Consider the following 19,230-nt stretch of genomic DNA (forward strand, 5'->3'; position numbering starts at 1 on the left):
GTTCCAGCTGCAGAGAGAAGCATGTCAGGGGCGTGAGTTTCCGTACAGACTCAACCACAGAGCAAACGGCAGTTCCCTTGGATGACCTGGTAGTTTTCCACGCATGAGATTCCCCCACGCGCTCTCCCCTCGCGCAGACTGACGTGGCATCTCCCACAGCCATTGAAAATTCCTTCCCTATCATCAAGCCGATCCATCCATAGACTGGTGGGTTGTGTCCATCTACCAGCAGGTGGAGATAGAGAGCAATCTTTTGCCTCCCTATATGTGGTCATGTGCTGCCGGAAATTCCCCTGTATGTTCTCTTATCTCAGCAGGTGTGTGGTCACACAGCAGCAGCTCTGGCTTGGTCTCCAAGCCTAATTGTTTAGGTTTTGTTGAGTACCTGGGGTTGAGGGCTCTTCGTGAGCAAGTGCAAACCTGGTGGTGCCAGGTCCCTCCTTTTCTCCCCCTCCTGCTGGCTCCGTAAAAAAAAAAAAAAGATTTTTTAAAACGTTTTAAAAAGGACGTCCATTTGCAGCTGCTCACTGGAACAAGTCGTCGCTGCTCGGAGCAAGAAGCAGGTAATTTTTACCTTTTACTAGCGGGCAGTGGGTTCCCCGAACGGTCTCCACGTGGCTATGGCTGCGGATGGCAAGGGCGCGAAAAGACGCAACCCGGAACGCGTTCGCGCGCCTAGCGGGGAAGCGGGGGGATCGAAGGTAGAGTCGCCCTTTTTGGGCGCCCTTTCGGAACCAGGAGAGTTCACCTGTTTTTCCTCCGGCGCGGCAGCCTTTCCCACCTTAGGGCGCCCATCCCCCGCTGGCCGCCCTCCCGGTCATGACCAGCCACGCGGCTCGGTCGGCTTCTTCTTGGGCCGCCCTCGAGATGGTAGACGTTAACAGCTTGGTCGCCCATGAATCGGGCGACAGTAAGAAGTTGGCGAAATTAAAACGCCCTTCTTCCCGCGCGGCTCCTCGGAGTTTCGCGCCGGACGCCATTTTGGACGCGCAACACGCCTCTCCCCCGCTACTGGGAGCGCAGACGGAGGGCACCTCTAGGGCCGCGGCACAGGCTGCAGAAATGCACAGACTGGGGGGGTTTCTCCCCTGAGTTCATTTTGCTGCTGCATCAAGCCTTTCTTATGCAGAACACTGCCCCTGCCCACCCCTCGGATCGGGGTGATGAGGCCTCTATGCTTAAGCACCCTCGGGTGGATCTTCCACCCTCGGGGGACTCGGTCTCCTCTGATGTGGATGACGGCAGCGTGTCTGAGTTCTCCCAGAGATCCTTAGCGGAATCGATGGAAGAGACTGATCCTCGCTCGGATGGAGCGGACGACCCCTCTGCAGCGTGGCTTTTTCGCTCAGAGGATTTGCCCAACCTGCTTGTGCAGGCCATGAGCATTTTGAAGACTGCCTCTCCGGAGGAAGGCTCTCTCTCAGCCTCTACTGGCTCCGCCATTATGCTGGGAACGAAGCGCCCGCCTAGAACCTTCCACGTTCATGAAGCCATGCAGACCTTAATTTCAGCGCAATGGGATGCCCCTGAGGCGAGCCTGAAAGTAGCCAGGGCTATGTCCCGTCTGTACCCCTTTCCTGAAGGGGAACGGGAAGCCTTTGGCTGGCCCACGGTAGATTCCTTAATCACTGCCATGACTAAGAAACGGCGCTGCCGGTGGAAGGTGGCACTGCCCTGAAGGACGCCCAAGACAGGAGAATGGAGGCGGCCTTAAAGTCGTCCTTTGAGGCGGCCGCTCTGAGTTTGCAAGCCTCTGTTTGCGGCTCCTACGTGGCTAGGGCGTGCCTGACTGTTTTGCAGCGGGCTTCCCCCTCGGACCCTTCCTGGAGGGCGGAATGGCCGACCCTGGAATCGGGTTTGGCCTACTTGGCAGATTTGCTGTATGATGTTTTGAGAGCCTCAGCCAAGGGCATGGCTCAGACAGTCTCTGCGCGGCGGTGGCTCTGGCTTAAGCACTGGTCTGCTGACCATGCCTCTAAATCTCGCCTAGCCAAGTTGCCTTTTAAAGGCAAGCTGCTCTTTGGGGACGAGCTGGACAAGATCGTGACGGAGCTCGGCACGTCCAAGGGCAAGAGGTTGCCGGAGGTCAGGGCTCGGGCCGGCAGTGCCCGTCCTGGTCCCTCTAAGGGCCGATTCCAGGAAGCCTGTCGGTATCGCCCAGGCAAGTCGGCCTCCTCTGCCTCTGCTTCCTTCAAACGGAACTTCTCCCCCAAGCAGCATTCCTTTCGTAGGGACTGCCGTCCCGGAGGTTCGTCTTCCGGCCCGCCCCCAGGGTCGCGTACCCAATGACGGGGACCTGGTCCATGTCCCAGTGCAGATAGGAGGAAGGTTATCCTCGTTTCTGGGCGAGTGGACCAGGGTAACTTCAGACGCTTGAGTTCTGGAAGTCATCAGAGACGGCTACAAGCTAGAGTTCTGCCGACCCCTAAGAGACGGGTTTGTAAACTCTCCTTGCAAGTCTCAGGTCAAAGCAGCTGCTGTGCAGCAGACTTTGAGCAACCTGATCCGCCTGGGCGCGGTGGTCCCAGTGCCAGTAGATCAGCTTGGCAAGGGGCGCTACTCCATTTACTTTGTGGTGCCAAAGAAAGAAAGATCTGCTCGGCCTATTCTCGACCTCAAGGGAGTCAATCAGGCCTTGAAAGTTCGGCACTTCCGGATGGAGACCCTCCGCTCCGTAATAGCTGCGGTGAAAAAGGGAGAATTCCTGGCCTCCCTGGACATCAAGGAAGCTTACCTACATATTCCCATCTGGCCGCCTCATCAGCGTTTTCTGCGCTTTGCAGTGCTGGGCCAACACTTCCAGTTCAGAGCCCTCCCGTTCGAGTTGGCTACGGCTCCGCGGACCTTCTCCAAAGTAATGGTGGTCATCGCAGCCTTCCTCCGCAAGGAGGGAGTGCAAGTCCATCCCTATCTGGACGACTGGCTGATCCGAGCCCCTTTCTATGCGGAGTGCGGGAGAGCTACAGACAGGGTCATTGCTCTTCTGAGCTCCCTGGGATGGATCATCAACTGGGAGAAAAGCCAGCTGCGCCCGACTCAGTCCCTGGAGTATCTGGGAGTTCGATTAGACACCCAAGTGGGCAGAGTGTTCCTGCCGGTCAACCGGAGCGTCAGGCCTCAGACCCAGGTGGGCCAGTTCCTAGCCTCCTCTACTCTTCGGGCTTGGGACTATGTGCAGCTGTTGGGCTCCATGACGGCCACGATGGAGGTAGTGCCCTGGGCCAGGGCTCATATGAGACCACTACAGCACTCTCTTCTGCGGCGGTGGACTCCAGTCTCGGAGGATTACACCGTACGCCTTCCTTTGGATCCAGCGGTGCGAAAGGCGCTGAGCTGGTGGCTGAGGCCAGGCAAGCTGTCCGCAGGGATGCCTCTTACGACCCCGGAGTGGGTGGTCGTCACGACGGACGCCTGCTTGACGGGCTAGGGAGCCCACTGCCTGGGATGGACAGCGCAGGGGCTCTGGTCTCCTGCAGAGACGAAATGGTCCATCAACCTCTTGGAACTCCAAGCCATTCGGTTGGCGCTTCTAGAGTTTCTCCCGGTACTGGTGCTGATGCCTGTACGGGTCCTGTCGGACAATGGCACAGCTGTGGCCTATGTCAATCGCCAGGGGGGTACCAGGAGCGCCCCTCTAGCCAAGGAGGCCATGAAGCTATGCCTGTGGGCGGAAGCGAATCTGGAACAGCTGTCGGCGGCCCACATTGCAGGAGTCATGAATGTCAAGGCGGACTTTCTCAGTCGCCATACAGTGGTGGAAATAAGTATTTGATCCCTTGCTGATTTTGTAAGTTTGCCCACTGACAAAGACATGAGCAGCCCATAATTGAAGGGTAGGTTATTGGTAACAGTGAGAGATAGCACATCACAAATTAAATCCGGAAAATCACATTGTGGAAAGTATATGAATTTATTTGCATTCTGCAGAGGGAAATAAGTATTTGATCCCCCACCAACCAGTAAGAGATCTGGCCCCTACAGACCAGGTAGATGCTCCAAATCAACTCGTTACCTGCATGACAGACAGCTGTCGGCAATGGTCACCTGTATGAAAGACACCTGTCCACAGACTCAGTGAATCAGTCAGACTCTAACCTCTACAAAATGGCCAAGAGCAAGGAGCTGTCTAAGGATGTCAGGGACAAGATCATACACCTGCACAAGGCTGGAATGGGCTACAAAACCATCAGTAAGACGCTGGGCGAGAAGGAGACTGTTGGTGCCATAGTAAGAAAATGGAAGAAGTACAAAATGACTGTCAATCGACAAAGATCTGGGGCTCCACGCAAAATCTCACCTCGTGGGGTATCCTTGATCATGAGGAAGGTTAGAAATCAGCCTACAACTACAAGGGGGGAACTTGTCAATGATCTCAAGGCAGCTGGGACCACTGTCACCACGAAAACCATTGGTAACACATTACGACATAACGGTTTGCAATCCTGCAGTGCCCGCAAGGTCCCCCTGCTCCGGAAGGCACATGTGACGGCCCGTCTGAAGTTTGCCAGTGAACACCTGGATGATGCCGAGAGTGATTGGGAGAAGGTGCTGTGGTCAGATGAGACAAAAATTGAGCTCTTTGGCATGAACTCAACTCGCCGTGTTTGGAGGAAGAGAAATGCTGCCTATGACCCAAAGAACACCGTCCCCACTGTCAAGCATGGAGGTGGAAATGTTATGTTTTGGGGGTGTTTCTCTGCTAAGGGCACAGGACTACTTCACCGCATCAATGGGAGAATGGATGGGGCCATGTACCGTACAATTCTGAGTGACAACCTCCTTCCCTCCGCCAGGGCCTTAAAAATGGGTCGTGGCTGGGTCTTCCAGCACGACAATGACTCAAAACATACAGCCAAGGCAACAAAGGAGTGGCTCAGGAAGAAGCACATTAGGGTCATGGAGTGGCCTAGCCAGTCACCAGACCTTAATCCCATTGAAAACTTATGGAGGGAGCTGAAGCTGCGAGTTGCCAAGCAACAGCCCAGAACTCTTAATGATTTAGAGATGATCTGCAAAGAGGAGTGGACCAAAATTCCTCCTGACATGTGTGCAAACCTCATCATCAACTACAGAAGACGTCTGACCGCTGTGCTTGCCAACAAGGGTTTTGCCACCAAGTATTAGGTCTTGTTTGCCAGAGGGATTAAATACTTATTTCCCTCTGCAGAATGCAAATAAATTCATATACTTTCCACAATGTGATTTTCCGGATTTAATTTGTGATGTGCTATCTCTCACTGTTACCAATAACCTACCCTTCAATTATGGGCTGCTCATGTCTTTGTCAGTGGGCAAACTTACAAAATCAGCAAGGGATCAAATACTTATTTCCACCACTGTACCTTGGATCCCGGAGAGTGGCAACTGTCTGCCCGGGCGTTCTTGGACATCACGAAACGCTGGGGCCGGCCGAGCCTGGATCTGATGGCGTCCTCGGCCAATTGCCAAGTGCCGCGTTTTTTCAGCAGAGGAAAAAACTCTGGGAGTTGATGCTCTTCTCCAGCAGTGGCCGGCACAGGAGCTTCTCTACGTGTTCCCGCCCTGGCCCATGATGGGCAGGGTGCTAGGCCGGGTGGCAAAACATCCGGGCGTGGTGATCCTGGTGGGTCCGGATTGGCCCAGACGTCCCTGGTATGCGGACTTAGTCAGACGCTCGGTGGACGGCCCTCTGCGGCTGCCAGCGGAGCGGGGCCTCTTTCATCAGGGTCCCGTGGTGATGGAGGATCCCTCCCCCTTTGGTCTTATGGCCTGGCTCTTACTACTACTACTATTTACTACTATTTAGCATTTCTATAGCGCTACAAGGCATACGCAGCGCTGCACAAACAGCTCTTGAGCGGAAGCGGCTGAGGAAGAAGGGCTTCTCAGACAAGGACATCGCCACTATGCTGAGAGCGAGGAAGCGCTCTACTTCCACCACTTACGCCAGGGTTTGGCGTACTTTTTCGTCGTGGTGCGAGGCAGGCTCTGTATCGCCCTTCACTGCTCCAATATCTTCAGTGTTGGCGTTCCTGCAAGAGGGCCTGGAGAAAGGCCTGTTGCTCAGTTCGCTGAAAGTCCAAGTGGCCGCTCTAGCTTGCTTCAGGGGTCGTCTGAAGGGGGCTTCCCTGGCTTCACAGCCGGATGTGGTACGCTTTCTCACAGGAGTGAATCACCTGCGCCCCCCTCTGTACTCGATAGTGCCTACGTGGAATCTCAACCTGGTGCTACGGACCTTGCAGAAGCCGCCCTTCGAGCCCTTGCCAAGGGCATCGCTGAAGGACCTGACGTTGAAAGCAGTCTTCCTGGTGGCTATCACATCAGCCAGAAGAGTTTCCGAGCTCCAGGTGCTCTCGTGTAGAGAACCGTTCCTGCGATTCACTGAGGCAGGAGTATCGATTCTCCCAGTGCCTTCCTTCCTGCCCAAGATTGTTTCTCGATTCCAAGTGAATCAGCAGCTTTACCTACCCTCCTTTCGTAGGGAGGACTACCCAGAGGAGTACCCTGTGCTCAAATACCTGGATGTTAGACGGGTCATCATCAGATACTTGGAAGTGACCAATGATTTCCGGAAGTCGGATCATCTGTTCATGCTGTTCGCAGGCCCTCGTAAGGGTCTGCAGGCATCTAGGCCTACGGTGGCACGTTGGGTCAAGGAGACGATCGCGTCAGCTTATGTGGCGGCAGGGAAGATTCCGCCTATTCAGCTGAAGGCGCACACTACTAGAGCACAAGCAGCCTCGATGGTGGAGTCCAGATCTGTCTCCTTGGAAGAGATTTGCAGAGCGGCTACTTGGTCGTCGGCTCATACCTTCTCACGGCATTACCGCTTGGATGTGGCTGCTTGGGCCGAGGCCCAGTTTGGGGCTTCAGTTTTGCGTTCAGGGATTTCTATGTCCCGCCCTGGGTGAGTACTGCTTCGGTACATCCCACCAGTTTATGGATTGATCGGCTTGATGATAGGGAAGGTAAAATTATGTATCATACCTGATAATTTTCTTTCCCTTAATCGTAGCCGATCAATCCATAGCCCCTCCCAGATATCTGTATTGTTTGTGTTCTGGTTATATTTCAGGTTCAAGTTCAGTCTTCATTTTCTGTTCACGAGGACTTCGTGTTCAAGTTCTTCCAATTGATGTCTCTTCGAGTTGAGACGATTCTGTGTTACAGTGAGCTGCTGCTTCCTCTCCCCCCGTTTCGGCGGTGGCTGGATTGATAACCAAATTATGCCGGCGCTCCCTCCCGCTTCATGCGGCTGTAGGGTAGCTTTGTATCCCTCCCGCTTCGGCGGTGTTAGGGTAAGCCAGCTCCTCCCGCGGTTGCGGTACCAGGATAAGCCAGTTCCCCCCACGTCGGCAGGTGTGGTTTCCCGCCCACCGCCCCGGCGGTGGTGCGCTGGAATATTTCCCCTCCCCCGCTTCGGCAGTGGTGAGCTGGGCAGAGTGTCCCTTTGTGGGTGTAATTCTCTTAAGTGCTAAGTCCTGTGGATGGAGCTTTGATATCGACCTACTGGGGAATTTCCGGCAGCACATGACCACATATTGGGAGGCAAAAGATTGCTCTCTATCTCCACCTGCTGGTAGATGGATACAACCCACCAGTCTATGGATTGATCGGCTATGATTAAGGGAAAGAAAATTATCAGGTATGATACATAATTTTACCTTGCTGCAAGGACTGGTTTTGTGTCAGACTTTGGGAGAGGTGTCTGACCTTTCTGGTCCTGGGTCTGGGCTCTTGTTGGCTGAAGCGAGAGTTGCTGTTTGACAAGGATCTTGAGAAGTTGTTTAAGGATCAGGGGGACTCCAAGATGCAGTGCTTACCTGAGGACAGGTAGAAGCCGACCTTTAGAGTGACTTCAGTGCATTCTCTGTTTCAATAATCCAGCTGCTTCTGCCTTTCAAAGATCCTGGTTCCAGCCATGGTCGTCCTTTCAGAATCACAGGTGCACTCTTCGACCCGCGGCATGGTCTGCACCTGTACCGCACGTTTACCAATGATGGGGCACTAGTCAGCTGCTCGGCTTTGTGCTAGGGGGTTGGCTGGTTCTGTTCTACGAGTAGTGGGCTCTCGATGATATCAAAGAAGGTTACAAATTAGTTCTCTCCTGTAAGGAGGTTGGAGGGTCTAAGCAGGTCAGGAGGAGGTATGGGGCCAGACTACATTCCCCACAAGACCCTGAGAGAAGGGCGGGGGGGGGGGGGAGGTCCCAAAACCCGTTATGGCCCCCACGTGGAAGGGAGGGGGAAAAGGTCTGGAAAGAGCAGCTGCTATGGCAGACGAGGGCCCGAAGGGGGAGCGGGGATGACCAAGCTCAATTCCCTTGGGTTAGAAATCAGTACAAGATTCCTTCCACCTGGGAGGGGGAGGAGGTCTCCAACCAACAGCCTAGCAGAGAAGCAGAGTTAATGGCGGAGGAAGGAGAGTCTAGAGGGACCAGCACACCAGGTTTGGAGGAGCCGGTTGACATGGACTGTAATTGTACTTTGGGGAAGAGTTGCAGGGACTGAAGGCAGTGGGTGGTCATAGGAGTCAATTAGCTGTGTTGTGGGCGGTGTACTGCCATTCTGCAACCACCCAAGCGGAAAGACTTTTAAAACTGAAACCCAGGCAGTTGAACTGGGGAGAACTTGGATTTAAAGGGAAGTTTTTTCTTGTTGCTTGGTTTTGGAAACTGAATGGGACTTTAACCCCCTTGAACTGAGATTTGTGGAGGAGGGGAAATAAACTGTTTGGAACTAAAAGCTGTGTTGTCTGGAAGGACTTTGTTTGGGGACTGCTGAAGGGAGCCTACAACCCCTGAAGGTTTGCTACCGGGATTACAGTTATTACACTCCGTAGGAGGTTTTTCCTTCGTGTCTCCGTGCAGAACGATGTCCAAGTGCGAGGCAGTTCTTGACACTCTGTGCGACTTACAAGATATCAGCGCCTTCATGCCAGTACCGATTGTGGAGAGAGGTCTGGGCTGCTATTCAATCTACTTCCTGGTACCAAAGAAGGGGAGGATCCTACTGGCTGGTTTTGGACCTTGAGCACGTGAACCGGTCTCTCAGAGTTTAGCATTTCTGTATGTAAACAATGTTTCATCCAAGCGGTGGTGCAGACGGGTGAATTTGTGACCGCACTGGATCTCAAGGAGGCGTAATTACAAATTCCCATTTGGTCTCTGTGCCAACACTTTCTCCGTTTTGCAGTGCTGGGTCACCACTTCCAATTCCAGACTCTGCTCTTCAGCCTGGTCATAACTCCCCACACATTTTCCAAGGTCATGCTGGCATTCCTCTGCAAAGAAGGGGATTCAGGTTCACCTGTATCTGGACAACTGGCTCATACAGGTGTCATCAGAACGAGAGAGTCAGGAGACCACCAACAGAGTAGTGACTCTGTTGCAATTTCTCGGCTGGAATATCTCTGAGTCTGCTTCGATATGGTTCAGAGCCAGGACTTCCTGCCGGATCAACAGAGGAACAAGGTTCAGGAGCAGATTCAGAAGCTCCACTGCCCTTTGTGCCTGTGCACGTGAGATTACATGCAGATTCTGGGCTCCATGACAGCTGCCATAGACATGGATCCCTGGGCACAGGCACATATGCACCCACTCCATCACTCGCTCCTGAGTCACTTGTCTCCAGTGTTGCAGGATTTCCAAGTGCAGCTCCATTTGACTCCATAGGCCTGACACAGCATGCGTTGGTGGCTCCAAGATGGCAATCTGCAGAGAGGGATGCCAGTTTGGCGGACTGGGGTGCCCATTGTTTGCAGTGCACAGGGCTACTGGACTGCAATGGAGGCACAGTGATCCATCAATCGCTTGGAACTTTGTTCAGTCGCCAGGGCTCTGGAGGCCGCCTGAGCCCTAGTGGAGGGCAAGCCGATGAGGATGCTTTCTTACAGCATGCCAGTAGTAGCTTACATCGCTCGCATGGGAGGCACATTGAATGTCCCACTGGCAGCAGAGGCTCGCAGCCTCTGCTCATGGGCAGAAGCCATTTGGAGCTCCTGTTAATGGCTCACATCACTGGATGTCTCAATATGCAGGTGGATTTTCTCATTGGATCCAGTGAAATGGGAGCTGTCCAGGACTGTGTTGTGACTCAGCACAGCACATTGGGGCACGCCAACAACGGACCTGATGGCGACTCTATCCAATGCCAAAGTGGCACAGTTTTTCAGTAGAGGCAGGGAAGCCAGCATGGGAGGGGTTGCATGTGCTCGCTGGCCTGTGGCAGAACTGTTATATGTTTTTCCACCGTGGCCATTGAATCCTCCTATATCCAGGGTCTTGATTCTAGTGGGTCCAGGTGGCCATGGTATGCATGTTTGGTTTGCTTGCTAGTGTCGCTCGGGTGTGTGCGTGGGGTGATGCAGAATTTTATTAGAGTGGACATCTCCGGTTTTATGGGGGTTTTGAGAGTAATTTATGACAGAAATGTGTGACTATCCTTAAATCTGTGTTAAAATGAAAAAAGAACAGCATGTGTAGTTTGACGGCACTAAGGGTTATAGGACATTTTGAACAAATTTTATAGTAATTTTTGTGGCATATTTATTAAAAATTCAACTTTTCTATTATTCTCTATGGAGAAATTCTCTTTCAAAATAGAGTAGTTACTTACCTGTAACAGGTGTTCTCCGAAGACAGCAGGCTGCATATTCTCACAAGTGGGTGACGCCACGTCGGCCCCGGAGGATTTTAAAGCAAAATCTCAAAATCTCTTTACGGCGTTCCGACGCGCGAGCGATCGTACTGCGCATGTGCGCACACCTCTTCCCGCTCGCCGTGCGGACACGCCCCTCAGTTAAATCCAAAAGATGGAGGAGACAACTCCAAAAGGGGAAGGTGGGAGGGTTTGTGAGAATATGCAGCCTGCTGTCTTCGGAGAACACCTGTTACAGGTAAGTAACTACTCTTTCTCCAAAGACAAGCAGGCTGATATTCTCACAAGTGGGGTATCCCTAGCTTCCAGGCTTACACAACACAACAAACAGTGGTCAATTGAGTCTCGCAACGGCGAGGCCAGAATAAAATTGACCTGAAAAGAAGAAATATCTAAATGAGTGTAGCCTGGAACAGAACAAAAATGGGCTTAGGAGGGTTGGAGTTGGATTCTAAACCCCAAAGAAGTTCTGCAGCCCCGACTGCCCAAACCGACTGACGAGTCGGCTATTGCTGAAGGCAGTAGTAAGATGAAAATGTGTGGACTGATGACCACACCGCAGCTTTGCAGATCTCTTCAATAGTGACTGATCTTAGATGAGCCACCGACTTAGCCATGGCTCTAATTTTGTGAGCCGTGACATGGCCTTCTAGAGTCAGTCCAGCTTGGACAAAAATGAAGGAGATGCACTCTGCTATCCAAGAAGAAATTATGCAGTTTCCGACAGCAACTGGCATTAAAAGAAATAAACAACTGGGCGGACCGTCCGAGGGAGCTCGTCTGCTCCACGCAAAAAGTGCGGAGCTTGCTTTTGCCAGGGTTTGCAAGATGAGGGAGAAAGAATGTTGGCAAGACAACTGACTGGATCAGCTGGTACTCTGATACCAGCGCCAGTAAGAGCTTTGTCTGCATGCAGAGAACTACTCTGTTAAGATGAGAAGTAAGGTAAGGCGCTTGAGCTACTAGAGACCGAAGCTCACCGACCTTACGAGTTGAGGAACAGCCACTAAGGAAAACGACCTTCCTGGTCCAATACTTCAGATGGCAGGAATCCAGTGGCCCGAATTGAGCTTGCAGCAGCTGGATGAAAACGACATTGGGACCCCAAGATACTGGATAAGGAGTGATAGGAACTCTGACCGAAGCATAAGAGCCAACTGTCAAAATTATTGTGGGTGCTAAGCCCAACAGAAATAATCTCCCCTAGACACATACAAGGAATTCTCTCAATATTGGGGGAGAGATAAACCTCTCGTGAAGTGGACAGCTAAAGGCTGACCTTTCACACGTTGATGATAAGCTCTATTGCACAAAGATGAATACTGACAGAGTTGGTCTTGAGACCAGACTCAACAGGTGTCGAAAGAACTCAAGCAAGGTCTGTATAAGACAAGATGCAGGATCTAGGGCCTTGCTGTCACACTAGACGGCAAACCTCTTCCATGAAAAAGAATAACACCTCTTTGTGAAATCTTTTTTGAAAGCAAGCAAGAGTCGGGAGACACTCTGGAAACTCAACGAAACCCCACTCTCAACATCCAGACCGTGTGAGCCAGAGATTGGAGGTTGGGATGTAGAAGTGCCCCCTCGTTCTGCGTAATGAGAGCTGGAAAACATTCCAACTCCAGAAGAAGAGGGAATCCTATCTGACGCAGCTAGAAAAGAGCAATCCGAATCATGGCTCCACAATCTTGCGTGAGAAACAGCAAAGTCTTTTCCACCAGATGTATGGGAGGATACGCATACGGAAAACCTGTCTCCCAAAGAAGGAGAAAGGCATCCGATGGTAGCCTGCCGTGAACCTGCAGCCTGGAACAGAACTGAGGGACTTTGCGATTGGACTAAGTAGCAAAAAGATCCACTGAGGGGTCTTTCGAACTATAGGCATGCTCAACTGTAGCATTATCCTGCTCAGCCTGTCGGCCAGACTGCTGTTTACGCCAATTAGATAAGTGGCTTGGAGAAAACATGCCGCATTGCGGTCCCACCGCTACATCTGCATGGCATCCTAACTCAGAGGGCAAGATCCAGTACTCCTTTGTTATCGAGTACATCACAACCCGATTGTTTGTTGAATTAAAATAATTTGGTTGGATAGCCAGGAGGGATGCAACCTTCGTCAGCAGCTTTTGACTGAGTAAGATGCCTCAGAATCAAAATAGAGAGAATTAACCACCTCTGAGGGGAATACCGAAGACTGGCGAACAGTCGGGTTACATCCTCTAGATACCCTAAACTTGATACCACTGGGAAGCTAGGATGCACTGAGCGGATGTCATGTGCAAAAGTGCCATGGGAGTTACATGAACTGCGGAAGCCATGTGTCTAGAAGTCTCAATATGTACTGTGCTGTAATCTGTTGAGACGGGCAATCATCGTGTTAAGGGAACACATGCACTCCCAGTCCATGAAGATACGCTGCAACAACAGCCAGGCACTAGGAAAAAAACATACTCTGGATGCAAAGAGAGTATAAGTATCCTGTAAATCCAGAGAGCATAACCAATCGTTTTCCTGAAGTATGGGAAAAAGGATGCCCAGGGAAAGCATCCTGAACCAAATCTGTTTAGGCCCCTTATGTCTATGATGGGACGCAACCCACAAAGAAAGACCTGGAATAGAATCTCAACCCTTCTTGCCCTGGTGGAACGGGCTCGACTGCATTGGCGCTGAGAAAAACAGAGAGTTCCTCTGCAAGTACTCACTTTTGATGGAAGCTAAAGGATTAAGCTTCCAATGAACAATGTGGAGGGTTTGATTCCAGATTGAGAATGGCTATACTGAATTGGAGCCAGTCAAAAACCCCTCTGTTTCCTGGGGAATAGCTGCAGGGGCCTGATTAGGTGCACGCCGCTGACTAGAACGAGCGTGCTGAGGCATAGCCCGAACCGGCTGTCGAGAAGTAGGAGTATAGGTACGACCCCTTAAGGCACAAGGAAAACTACTCCTCTCTCTAAAGAACTTCCAAGATGAGGAAGTGTATGTACAGCATATCTACAGTTTTCTGCTGAGTCTCCTCCTCCAGGAGAGAGGCACACAGTCATGAGAGTCTGCGCATCACTGTACCTAGAGCAGAAATCTAGGTGTTACATTACAAGTGTCGAAAATGCCCTTGGACAGGAACCTGCGACACACCGTGTGCTACCTGACCACTTGGTGAAAAGGTCTAGCCTACTCCGGTGGAAATGCTCGTAAAGATCTGACAAGACTTGATTTGGGATGCGATCATGCCAGCCTGGTACGCCATTCTCCAAAAGAGGCTAAGGATGTATGCTCTGGCCCCGGGGGCGCCAAAGTAAGTTCTTAGAACTCCTATCTGTTCTGAGTGCAGAAGACTCAGGTGAAGATAGTAGTGCAGGACCTCTAGCATCTGGGCATTGGGATTCACAATCTCCTCTGTAATGTCAGATGACCATCATTGAACTGAACTAACTACTCAAACAGAGCAGCTCAGATCCAAACACGTCCGATATGGAGGCTACTATGGGTCGAGAAGTTGCCCCAGTAGGGTGCGAACACCCATACCAGAGGCAGCATCAGTGAAGGAGACCAGGTGAAAAGCCAGATGCCGCAGGAGGCGGTAGCACCCATGGCATCCAATGGTACCCATGGTCCCGAAGCCAAGGACAAAGTCTGGAAATGCAATGGGAATCGAAACCAGACTGCAAGACCATGGCACCGACGGTACCGATGATACTGGTACTTGGTACCGATGATAGTCATGGTATCTGGTATCGATGGAACCTATGATACCTGGTACCGATGGTAACCATGACATGTGGTACCAATGGTACCCCTGATATCCGACACCAACAGCACCGACGGTACCGATGGTACGCATGGCACCGACGGTGCTCATGACACCTGGTACCAATGGCACCCATGGCACCGATGGTACCTGGTCATGATATCTGTCATGATACTCGGTACCGATGGGCGATGATACCTGGTACCGATAGTCGATGGTGCCCATGATACCTGGTGCCGATGGTGCCCATGATTCCCGGTACCGACAGCACCCATGGCACCGATGACACTCGGCATCAACGGCACCCATGGTACCGATGATACCCGGTGCCGACGGGACCCATGGTACCGATGATACCCGGTGCCGACGGGACCCATGGTACCGATGATACCCGGTACCGACGGGACTCATGACACCGACCATGGTACCAATGTAGTTGGCATCGACACTCCTCGGTACCGACGCACCGATGATATTCGGTACCGACAGTACCCATGGCACCGATGATACTCGGTACCGACGGCACTCATGGCATCGATGATACCCGGTACCGACAGCAGCCATGACACCGATGACACTCGGCATCGACGGCACCCATGGTACCGATGATACCCGGTGCCGACGGGACCCATGGTACCGATGATACCCGGTACCAACGGGACCCATGACACCGACCATGGTACCAATGTTCCTGGTATCGATACTCCTCGGTACCGACGCACCGATGATATTCGGTACCGACAGTACCCATGGCACCGATGATACTCGGTACCGACGGCACTCATGGCACCGATGACACTCGGCATCGACGGCACCCATGGTACCGATGATACCCGGTGCCGACGGGACCCATGGTACCGATGATACCTGGTACCGACGTACCGGTGCATCGACGTCCAATGCCAGGATACCTCCATAACAGAGGGAGCAAAGCTCTGGGCATCTCCTTTGGGCATCCCTGGCAGAGTAGAATACGTCTCGTTACTTTGAGACACTACTTGCGCTTCACAGGGAGATGATCCGGCCCAAGACACATCCGCCGATGCGCCCGAATGACCTGCCAAGCAGGAGGCGCCGAGGCAGGTGGAGACCTATTCGATGCATAACTATACCCAGCGTGCATCGGTCTCTGTCGGACTCCAGAATGATCTCCTTTGGGCATCCCTGGCAGAGTAGAATACGTCTCGTTTCTTTGAGACACTACTTGCGCTTCACAGGGAGATGATCCGGCCCAAGACACATCCTCCGATGCGCCCGAATGACCTGCAGAGCAGGAGGCGCTGAGGCGGGTGGAGACTCACTTCAAAGGTTACACCACTGATATTTGTGTCACCAGGTTGCCCATTCAGTGGCTGACCAGGGATGCACCTGCTTAGGTTCCTGGTTTTTCCTGTGACATACACCTTTTATGGGGCTTAAAGACAGTGGTGTGCTGGAGCAGGCTGTCACAGCTCTGGAGAGCCGTTTGTAAAGTTTTAATAAATGGATCATAAAAATGTGCGCTTGTTTAGTTTGCTGGCTAGAGAGAGCCCACAGATAACAATATTTCTCCGAGGACAAGCAGGCTGCTTGTTCTCACGACTGGGTGACGTCCGCGGCAGCCCCCACCAACCGGAAAGAAGCTTCGCGGGACGGTCGGCACGCAGGGCACGCCCACCGCGCATGCGCGGCCGTCTTCCCGCCCGTGCGCGACCGCTCCCGCCAGTTCCTTTTTTTCCGCGCCTGGAGAGAGTCGTGCTTTGCCGCTCTCTCTACTTCAGCCGCCGGATTCTTGCGATCGCGTATACGCGGATCGCGCTTCGTTTAATTTCCTTTTAGTATTTCTCTGTTACGAAAAAAAAAAAAAAGAAAAAAGACTGCGCGTGTGGAGCACGCGCTCCCCTTTTCCCTCGCTTCCAGCGGGGACGCCTCGTTGCGGCCTAGTGGCCGCTCGGTTGGCTAGTTTTTTCGTGGTGTGATTTTAGCCACCATTGCCGACTTTGACTTCGCCGACGCGATTTTTCCGTCGATGTCCTCGAAGGTCCCGAGTGGATTTAAAAAGTGTGGTCGCTGCGGCCGGCCGATCTCGCAGACCGACACCCACGCTTGGTGCCTCCAGTGCCTCGGGCCGGAGCACAATCTCAAGTCGTGTGCGCTGTGTCTCGGTCTCCGGAAACGGACTCAGGTTGCGAGGCAAGTTCTGCGGGACCGTCTTTTTGGAACTTGCGCCGGCCCCTCGACGTCGACCTCGACGGCATCGGTATCGAAGGCCGGATCTTCGGTACCGGTATCGATGCCCGAGACATCGGCACCGATGGCAGCGACCCCAGGAGAACAGGTCCCGTCGGCCCGCCGGTCCGCCGGTGAGAGTGGGGTTGAGAGGCCGCGTGGGCTGTCGGCCCCGGTCACTCCCTCAGCTCGTGAGCCACGGGACCGAACCCTGTCGGACCCGGTACCTCGAGACCGAGGGGGATCGACCTCCTCCTCCTCCATGCCCTCCGGCGCCGGTGACGTGCACCGGAAAAAGGACAAGAAGCGCCGTCACCGGGAGCCCTCGGTGCACCCTGAAGGGGAGTCGACGCCGAAGCGTCATCGTAGAGAGGAGAGATCTCCGTCGGTGGTGGAGGTACCGACGCGTCGGGGTTCCGGCACCTCGGTGCCGTCTCCTGGCCCCCAGCAGCTTCTGGCACCGACACCCTTACCGGCCCCACCGCCTTTCCCGGCAGCGGGCCTGGACGAGTGCCTCAGAGCCATCCTTCCGGGGATCCTGGAAGGGCTGATGCGCCAGGCTGTGCCGGCGTCGGGGGTGCTTGCGCCCCCGGCGCCGATGACTGTGGCGCCGGCGAGCTCTAGCCCGGCGCCGGGGCTGTCGACACCGCCGCCGCTTGCGGTGCCGGTCTCGACCGCCACGCAGGTGGAGTCCCCGTCGACGTCGATGGAGGGAGCTCCGTCCCCGCCGGCGCGGGAGTCCACCGCTCGACGACACCGAGGCCTCGGTGCCTCGACGTCGAGCCGGGCCCGGTACCGGACTCAGCTACATGAGCTAATGTCCGATACCGAGGATGAGGACTCGTGGGGGGAAGAGGAAGACCCGAGATATTTCTCCTCAGAGGAGTCTACGGGCCTTCCCTCGGACCCCACGCCATCACCGGAGAGGAAGCTCTCACCTCCTGAGAGTCTCTCCTTTGCCTCCTTTGTGCGGGATATGTCCATAAGCATTCCCTTTCCCGTGGTCTCTGTGGAAGAGCCGAGGGCCGAGATGCTCGAGGTCCTCGACTATCCATCACCACCTAGAGAGTCCTCCACGGTACCGCTGCACAATGTCCTGAAGGAGACGCTGCTTCGGAACTGGGTGCGACCACTAACTAACCCCACCATTCCCAAGAAAGCAGAGTCCCAGTACAGGATCCACTCTGACCCAGAGCTCATGCGGCCCCAGTTGCCCCATGACTCAGCGGTCGTGGATTCTGCTCTCAAGAGGGCACGGAGTTCGAGGGATACCGCCTCGGCGCCCCCGGGGCGGGAGTCTCGCACTCTGGACTCATTTGGGAGGAAGGCCTACCAATCCTCCATGCTCGTGACCCGCATCCAATCTTACCTGCTCTATATGAGCATCCACATGCGGACCAATGTGCAACAGCTGGCGGACCTGGTCGATAAGCTCCCGCCGGAGCAGTCCAGGCCTTATCAGGAGGTGGTCAGGCAGCTGAAGGCGTGCAGAAAGTTCCTGTCCAGGGGGATTTTTGACACCTGTGACGTGGCATCTCGTGCTGCGGCCCAAGGTATAGTGATGCGCAGGCTCTCATGGCTGCGTGCCTCTGACCTGGACAACCGCACCCAGCAGAGACTGGCTGACGTCCCTTGCCGGGGGGATAATATTTTTGGCGAGAAGGTCGAGCAGATGGTTGACCAACTGCATCAGCGGGAAACCGCTCTCGACAAGCTCTCCCACCGGGCGCCTTCAGCACCCGCCCCCGCGGGCGGGCGTTTTTCCCGGGCCCGGCAGGCTGCACCCTATTCTTTTGCGAAGCGTAGGTACAACCAGCCGGCCCGAAGGCCTCGTCAGGCACAGGGACAGCCCCAGCGCGCTCGTTCCCGTCAACAGCGTGCGCCTAAGCAGCCCCCTGCGCCTCCACAGCAAAAGCCGGGGACGGGCTTTTGACTGGATCCATGGGAACATAGCCGCCCTACAAGTGTCCGTACCGGACGACCTGCCGGTCGGAGGGAGGTTAAAATTTTTTCACCAAAGGTGGCCTCTCATAACCTCCGACCAGTGGGTTCTCCAAATAGTGCGGTACGGATACGCCCTGAATTTGGCCTCCCTGCCTCCAAATTGTCCTCCGGGAGCTCAGTCTTTCAGCTCCCATCACAAGCAGGTACTTGCAGAGGAACTCTCCGCCCTTCTCAGCGCCAATGCGGTCGAGCCCGTACCACCCGGGCAGGAAGGGCAGGGATTCTATTCCAGGTACTTCCTTGTGGAAAAGAAAACAGGGGGGATGCGTCCCATCCTAGACCTGAGAGGCCTGAACAAATTCCTGGTCAAAGAAAAGTTCAGGATGCTTTCCTTGGGCACCCTTCTGCCAATGATTCAGAAAAACGATTGGCTATGTTCCCTGGATTTAAAGGACGCATACACTCACATCCCGATACTGCCAGCTCACAGACAGTATCTCAGATTCCGCCTGGGCGCACGGCACTTTCAGTATTGTGTGCTGCCCTTTGGGCTCGCCTCTGCCCCACGAGTGTTTACAAAGTGCCTCGTGGTGGTAGCGGCCTACCTACGCAAGCTGGGAGTGCACGTGTTCCCTTATCTCGACGATTGGCTGGTCAAGAACACCTCGGAGGCAGGAGCCCTCCGGTCGATGC

General features: G+C 53.9%; 1 protein-coding gene across 1 annotated transcript in view; it reads left to right on the forward strand.

Annotated features, from left to right (window-relative positions):
- NUP205 (nucleoporin 205) overlaps positions 1–19,230 on the forward strand; it is a 1,281,456-nt gene that overhangs the window by 935,588 nt on the left and 326,638 nt on the right. The gene's annotated exons all lie outside the window — the stretch shown is intronic.

Source organism: Microcaecilia unicolor, chromosome 10, assembly GCF_901765095.1.
Source record: "Microcaecilia unicolor chromosome 10, aMicUni1.1, whole genome shotgun sequence".
Taxonomy (NCBI): Eukaryota; Metazoa; Chordata; class Amphibia; order Gymnophiona; family Siphonopidae; genus Microcaecilia; species Microcaecilia unicolor.